Here is a 6,867-nt window from a genome sequence, read left to right as displayed (position 1 = left end):
GGTCCGAAATCCCGAAAAGCTGGCCAAAAGTCCAAAAAAAATGTTTTTTTTTAGGGACTTTCAATGATTGGAATGGTTTCGGTAGTATCCCTAGTGTGTATTATCACCATTAAGAAAGCGAAAATGCCCCTATCTGGCTTGGAATCGCTAACCATTTAAGAGCGTTAAGCATGTAAATCGTTCGCTCATCGCGCGTCTAAAATAGGACAAAGTTTAGACACGTGTAGAATCGCGAAAAGTGAACGGATTTTGATTCTGTATAATGGATTGTTCTCTGGAAAAAAGGTAGATTTTGAATGTGTTGCTCGAAATTATTGTAACAGATGTATGAAGTGTAAAATCATTAATGAAAGTATTGGTATTTTTTTTTATACTTTCTGAAAAGTCATGTTAGAAAAAGCCATAAGTCAAAACCCCCAACGAACCCCACCCTGAAACTAAATGTAAACTGTTGGTTCGATATCTCATCAAAACATATCCAAAAATTGGCTGCTCCTGACTGCAACTTTGATTTTGGGGATAATGTTTACGCGATGATGTGTGCCTAGGTTGGTTCTTGTTTGGGATATGTTTTTTTTTTCTTTTGAATAAGACGACTAATCGATTCCAAATAAATAAGCGAAAATTCGTGTCAGGGGTTACTTCGATATTTTAATTCTATCCTCACCACCCCACACACCCCCCAACCCCGTAAATAAAAAAAAGGCGATTTTAAAATTTGTGAAAAAATTTTTATTTTTGAATTTTTTTCACATTTTGATTTCGAATTCTTAATCAGCGTTCCGGAAAACCCCCGAGTACAAACTTTTACCCGAATTGAATACGATTCCGAAAAAAATTTCCGCCATATTGGCTCCACCATTTTTTTTTCTACATTTCGAGTTCGAATTCGTAATTAGCGACCTCAAAAACCCCCGAGTACGGACCCTTACCCGAATTGAGTACGTTTTCGTTAAAACTTCCGCCATTTTGGATCCGCCATTTTGTATTTCCACTTTTTGTCTTCAAATTCGTAATCAGCGACACCGAAAACCCCTAAATACAGACTTCCACCCGAATCGAAAACGTTTTTGACTTTTGGCCAGCTTTTCGGGGTTTCGGACCACTGTGCAACGTGGCGATTTCGAATTTTACTTATTCAAATTTCACACCTTTTATGATGGCCTTATAGGTTTAGATAACATAAAACTTTTAAATGCAACTCTGGATTTTCAAAATTCTAAGTTAATTACACCATCTTCTCTTGTAGCGATTCATTATCATGAAACCGCTGCCAAACTTCCTTTCAAAATTAAAGTTGATTCCAATTCAACAATTATCACTAAAATCCCTGTGAAACCATTATCAGGTGAAACCATGGTTCCCAACCAAATTATACAAAATTGTGAAATACCTGAAATTTTAACTTTTTCATGCAATGGATTGGCTAACGTAGAAATTTCGAATAAAACTGATGAAGATATAATATTAATTTTGAATAATCCAATAGACTCTTTTCCCTTTATCGCTGATGATTTCGAAATATATCAAATAGATACCAACATTTGCTCAGATAATAGTGACATAGAAAAACTCATTAGAACTGAACATATGAACGAGGAAGAAAAATTTCATATTCTTAAATTATGCAAGAAATATTCCGATATTTTCCACAGAGAAAATCAAACACTTTCATTTTCGAATAAAATTAAACATTGCATTAAAACCAAAGATGACATCCCCGCTTATACGAAATCTTACAGATACCCGTACGTTCATAGAGAAGAAGTAAAAAACCAGATAAATTTGATGTTGAAACAAGGAATCATTAGGCCTAGTCAGTCTCCGTGGTCATCTCCTATTTGGGTAGTCCCTAAAAAGACAGATGCTTCTGGAAAGAAAAAATGGAGAATTGTTGTCGATTTTCGGAAAGTCAATGAAAAAACGATAGACGACAAATATCCTATCCCTAATATTAATGACGTTTTAGATAAACTTGGAAAGTGTCAATATTTCACTACATTAGATTTGGCAAGTGGTTTTCACCAAATAGAAATGAATCCGGAAGATATTTCCAAAACAGCTTTCAATGTTGAAAATGGACATTACGAATTCTTGCGAATGCCCTTTGGCTTAAAAAATGCTCCTTCCACTTTTCAATGGAATGGACCACGTTCTTAGAGGTTTAGACAATTGTTTGGTCTATGTTGATGATATAATAATATTCTCAACTTCTTTACAAGAACACCTTTTCAATCTTAATAATGTTTTTCAAAGACTTAAAGAGGCAAATTTCAAAATCCAATTAGCTAAATCCGAATTTTTAAAAAGGGAGGTAGCATATCTAGGGCACATAGTCACCCCGGAGGGAGTGAAACCGAATCCCGATAAAATTATAGCTATTCAAAAGTATCCCCTACCGTGTACAACTAAAGAAATTAAAGGTTTTTTAGGTTTAGTTGGTTATTACAGGAAATTCATTCGAGATTTTGCTAAAATTACCAAACCGTTAACCTCATGTCTGAAAAAGGGTGCCAAAATTGAGCATACTCCTGAATTCATCAACTGTTTTGAATATTGTAAGAAACTTTTAACGAATGAACCTATTCTTCAATATCCTGATTTTTCCAAAGAATTTATTTTAACTACAGACGCGAGTAATTTTGCTCTTGGTGCCGTTTTATCTCAAGGTAGTATAGGATCCGACAAACCAATTTCTTACGCCTCTCGAACATTGAATGATAATGAACAAAATTATAGCACTATTGAAAAAGAATTATTATCCATCGTTTGGGCAACCAAGTATTTCAGACCCTATCTTTTTGGCAGGAAATTTAAGATTATTACTGATCATAAACCTCTTCAATGGTTAATGTCGCTGAAAGAACCAAATAGTAAACTTTTACGATGGAGATTGAAATTGGAAGAATTTGATTTTGAAATCATTTACAAAAAAGGTAGTTGTAATACTAATGCAGACGCACTTTCTAGAATTGAAATTCACAACAAAGATTTTTTTGAATATATGGAAAAATTTAACGAGGAATTTTCCAAATTGAATCCAAGTACTGATAATGAATCTATGATTGTAAATTTCGACGACTCGGAAATTCATGAACAGGATGAATATCAAAGTTTATCATTTGAAAATTTTCTGAAACTCCTTGATTCCAATAACATTACACTTTCACCTAACATAGTGGAAAGAGAGGGTGATTTATTTACGGCACCAGAAGCTTATTCGTTGGCTCATTGTGTATCTCAAGATTTTCATATGAGTAAGGGTATTGCACTTTCATTCAAAGAAAAGTTTGGTAAAGTGGAGGAACTGAAATCCCAAAATAAAAGAATTGCCGAAGTAGCCCAAATTGAAAGCAATAATCGTCGAATTTATTACCTTGTAACAAAAGAATGTTATCATCACAAACCCAGGTATGAAGATGTTTTTCGAGCTCTTTTGAATCTTAAAATATTATGTGAACAAAATAGCGAAATATATCTTGCTTTACCAAGAATTTCTTGTGGATTAGATAAATTGGAATGGACAAAAATTTTTAAGATGATACATTATGTTTTCATGAATTCAGAAATCCAAATTGTTATTTATCAGTTTTCTCCGGAAGAAACAATCAGTGTTGAAGAACCCATTAACCAATCTGAAAGTAATACGATACATTCAAATTGTGAAAATCCAATTCAAGAAATTCCTATTTCCGAAAAGGTATTGAACATATTTGACAATCAGGTAGTTTTAGATTTTGTTTTGCATTCCCCAGCTGAGGTGAAACTAGAAAGAATTTTTCCAAACAAGCAAAGAATTTTTGTCCAGCTTGCAACTGATGATTTAAGTAAAGCTGTTATTGAATTTTTCAAGAAATACATACGACCAAAAATTCTCTATGCCCTTCATTTCAAAAAAGAAAATTATTATTCCGAAGTTTGTGAAATCCTAAGAAGAACATTTAACCATTCTGCTTTTAAGCTAGTGAAATGCAATGATATATTAGAAGATGTAACGGAAAAAGATCTTCAAATTCAAACTATCCAACTAATGCATGAGGGTAAAACCAATCACAGAGGAATAACCGAAACAGTTACTAGAATCAGAAGGACATATTATTGGCCAAGCATTCAAAATGACGTTACTGAATATATTAATAATTGTGAAATATGTCAGATTAACAAATATGATCGAGATCCTCCTTGTCAAAAGCTTATGCTCACACCAATACCTTCAAAGCCATTCGAAATAATTCATATCGATACCTTCCAGGCTCAAAATAAAAAGTTTCTCACAATTGTTGATGCTTTTTCCAAATATGCTCAGGCTTATCCATTGATTTCTTTAACAGGTATTGAGATCGTTCGCTCACTTTTAATATTTATGACCCATCATGGTTCACCTACAACAATAATTATGGATAACGGAACAGAACTTAAAAATGGTGTAGTTACGGAATTCTTGAAAGTCCATCGGATCACTCCACATTACATAACTCCTAATAATCCTCAATCGAATGGATTGATCGAAAGATTTCATTCGACATTAATTGAACACTTGAGAATAGTGAAAATCCAAGAAAAAGAAATTACTAATATTGAAAATTTAATGCCTTATGCTATTTTCGGTTACAATAATTCCATCCATTCCTCCACTAAACAGAAGCCCATTGATGTTATAAACGGCCATCTTGATACTAAAGATCCCCTCGATATAGATATTAATGAAAAATTGATAAATAATTATATTGAAAATCATAGAGAAAAAACTAAGGAGATTTATAAAAAATTAAATGAAGACTTGAAAAATAGAAAACAACACATCATAGACAAACATAATGAAAAAAGGCAAGAACCCCTCAATTACGAACCAGATTCTGTTGTATATCGTAAAGTTAAGTCAAATATTAGAAACAAGCTTACTCCCAAATTCGCGAAGGAAAAGGTCTTGGGTAGCAGTAAGATTAAAATACAAAGTGATTCTAAAATAATTCACAAGCAAAATTTGAAAAAACCAAGAATTAAAACCAAAATACTTTTACAGGATGCTCCTAGTGCATCTAGTAGCAGCTCAGGAGATAGAAATAATGAACCTCCGAAAGAATCCAGAGATTTCTCCGATATACCTGGGCCAAGCTACAATTAAGGCAAAATTTCACGATTTCATACATTATTACGATATCAAACCTATCCTCGAGGAACTTAATTACCTTCAAAATCAATATTTGGCTGTGAAAGATGTTCTTCTTAATCAACCCAAAAGTATATTTTACACCGAATTGGAAAATGAAGGAAATATTTTCGAATATCAATTTAATGTTGCTATGCAAAAATTGGATAGCTTAATTCCAAAAGGAAGAAAGAAGAGAGGTCTTGTTAATGGATTAGGTACAATCATTAAAAGTATAACTGGGAATTTGGACGCTGACGATGCAGTTTATTATGAAAATGCTCTCAGAAATCTCCAAGATAAGCAGAAAGAAGTTATAACTAAATTAAATTCTGATATTTCTTTATCGGGAGAAATAATTCAGAATTTTAATAAAACTTTTTCGATACTTCAACAGAATCAAAAAATTATCACTTCTCAGTTCGAAAAAATCTCTATAAAATTCAAAAATCTTGAAGATAATTTTTCTGGATTCATGAGAATCAAATATATTATGGATCAAATTGGAACATCAGTCAATATCGTTATGAAAATGATCGATGAAATTGAAAACGCTATTAGTTTCTCTAAATTAGGAGTTTTACATCATAGCATCATCAAATTTTCTGAATTGAAATCGATCATTGCGAAAATAACGAAAAAATACTCTCAGGATAGTTTAATTTTCAAGAATGAAGATGAATATCATAGTTTTTATGAACTGATCAAAGTAGATGCATACCATGCCCAATTCAGAATTGTTTTCATTCTGCACTTTCCAATTATCCTCCCTCAATTATTCTCCCACTATCATCTTTATTCTATCCCGACAATCAATAATACCATAATTCTACCTAAAAACACTTATCTGACAATGAATGAAAAGTTTTATCAGTATACCTCTTCATCTTGTGTAAAATTGCAAAAACAATTCTATTGCGAGGAGAACCACCTGGTTAAGGGTTCCAAAGTGGAAGACTGTATTTTTCAACTGATGCAGTTGAAGAAACCAATTGTAAACTGCCAACATCATTCAGCCAATCAAAATTTCATTCAGAGACAATTCAAAATTCATCGCAATAATCCCTGAAGGAACCAAAATTTAAACGTCGTGCAAAAATCAAGACTTTACCACTCTCAAGGGAAACTATCTGATTTCAATTCCAAAAGGATGCTACTTCGAAACCGAAGAAAGAAAATACTTCAACGACAAGGAAGTAACTGCCACACAACCGATGCTACTCCCAAAAATAATAACCAATTGGACTTCGCCAAAAATGAATGACCTCAAAATTCAATTGACAAATGTTATGGATCGAATCCATAAACTTAAGAAGAAACAAGAGGAAATTCAGCCACTGGTATTTAACCACGAGACCTCACGATCATCCCATGGAACATTCATCACAATACTCTATTTTATTCTGATATTAATTATTCTCTCTTTCTGTTCCAAAAAAATGAGACAATGGCTGAAGGACCGAAATCCAGTAAACCAGGTCGAAGCCCAAACAACACGTTCAGAAAACCAGGCAGAAGCCCCAACAACTCAACCAAGAGTTCCATTCTTCACCCCATAATGGAAGTACTGAGGAGGGAGGAGTTACATATCCCACACATTCCAGCACGTGGCAAGGATGCTGACCAAGCACCTACGGAGCATCCGTCCATGGAATCTTTCTGTTATCGAATTATTTTTCATTGTCATTATAAATAAGATTCAGGGCCACTAATTGATC

The 6,867-nt window shown here is 33.3% G+C and overlaps 1 pseudogene; it reads left to right on the top strand.

The window, feature by feature from the left end:
* The first annotated feature begins 1,124 nt into the window (after positions 1-1,124).
* LOC123313976 lies at positions 1,125-5,125 on the top strand (annotated as a pseudogene).
* Positions 5,126-6,867: the final 1,742 nt, after the last annotated feature.

This window comes from Coccinella septempunctata, chromosome 5 (assembly GCF_907165205.1).
Source record: "Coccinella septempunctata chromosome 5, icCocSept1.1, whole genome shotgun sequence".
Taxonomy (NCBI): domain Eukaryota; kingdom Metazoa; phylum Arthropoda; class Insecta; order Coleoptera; family Coccinellidae; genus Coccinella; species Coccinella septempunctata.
Note: the sequence above shows the minus strand (reverse complement) of the source record. Positions and strands in the feature narration are given on the sequence as shown.